We start from the raw sequence: 1,641 nt of genomic DNA, 5'->3' as shown, positions 1-1,641 counted from the left end.
TCACAACGACTAGACTGGGCTGCTGTAGTTAGATAATATGTAATATGTAAATGAATCGGCAGGGTTGTGTTCCCAATAATGTTTTATTTACAAAAATAGATAGCAGGGCTTCCCTGGTGGCGCAGTGGTTGGGAGTCCCCCTGCCGATGCAGGGGACGTGGGTTTGTGTCCCGGTCCAGGAGGATCCCACATGCCGAGGAGCAGCTGGTCCCGTGGGCCATGGCCGCTGGGCCTGCGCGTCCAGAGCCTGTGCTCCGCGACGGGAGAGGCCGCAGCGGTGAGGGGCCCGCGTACGACAAAAAAAAAAAAAAAAAAAAAAAAAAGATAGCAGGCCATATTTAGCCCACAGACTATAGTTTGCTGAACTCTGGTCTACAGCTTTACTTTATGGCATTCCACTGTTTCTGAAATCATAACACAAAATCAGTGGCCATTTATCCTTTCATCTATCTATCCATCCATTTTTCTCTCTTGCACTTCTGTGACAGGAAATTTTGTGATGTGCAGAAAAGGCAAGGAAGTACGTGTTTCCATTGAGAATCTTGGTTGTGAATGTTATAGGTGCTACCATTGCAGAGATGCTTAGAGGCAGCAGGGGTTGGTGACTTACAGACGTAGAATTAGACAAAGGAAATAGGAGTGTCTGTCAGATTCCATTCTTGAAAACCTGCTAATTTTATGCAGTAACTTTATGCTGCAAAAGCAGTTTAACAGGAACTTCCCTGGTGGTGCAGTTGTTGGGAATCCGCCTGCCATGCAGGGGACATGGGTTCAGGCCCTGGGCCAGGAAGGTCCCACATGCCACAGAGCAACCAAGTCCGTGCACCACAACTACTGAGCCTGCGCTCTAGAGCCTGCGAGCCACAACTACTGAAGCCTGCGCGCCCAGAGCCCGTGCTTTGCAAAAAGAGAAGCCGCGGCAATGAGAAGCCCGTGCACCGCAACGAAGAGTAGCCACCGCTCGCCACAACTAGAGAAAGCCCGTGAGCAGCGATGAAGAGGGAACGCAGCCAAAAAAAAAAAAAAGCGGTTTAACAAACTTATGGTGCCCAAAGGGGAAACGTGGGGAGAAGGGATAAATCAGGAGCTTGGGATGAACATACACACACTACTATATATAAGATAGATGACCGACGGGGACCTACTGTAGAGCACAGGGAACTCTACCCAATATTCTGTGATAACCTATATGAGAAAAGAATCTGAAAAAGAATGGAGATATATATATATATATGTATATAACTGAATCACTTTGCTGTACACATGAAACTAACACAACATTGTAGATCAACTATACTCCAATGAAATTAAAATTTAAAAAATAAACAAAATCTTGGAAGAAAAAAAATTTTTAAAAAGCGGTTTAAAACAATGATACTGAGAGGATTTGAGAAGATGGCGGAAGAGTAAGACGCGGAGATCACCATCCTCCCCACAGATACACCAGAAATACATCTACACGTGGAACTGCTCCTACAGAACACCTACTGAACACTGGCAGAAGACCTCAGACCTTCCAAAAGGCAAGAAACTCCCCACGTACCAGGGTAGGGCAAAAGAAAAAACAGAGACAAAAGAATAGGGATGGGACCTGCACCAGTGAGAGGGAGCCGTGAAGGAGGAAAGGTTTCCACACACTAG

Source organism: Neophocaena asiaeorientalis, unplaced genomic scaffold (genome assembly GCF_003031525.2).
Source record: "Neophocaena asiaeorientalis asiaeorientalis breed wild unplaced genomic scaffold, Neophocaena_asiaeorientalis_V1.1 scaffold950, whole genome shotgun sequence".
Lineage (NCBI taxonomy): Eukaryota > Metazoa > Chordata > Mammalia > Artiodactyla > Phocoenidae > Neophocaena > Neophocaena asiaeorientalis.
The sequence above is the reverse complement of the archived record's forward strand: the minus strand, read 5'-3'. Positions refer to the sequence as shown.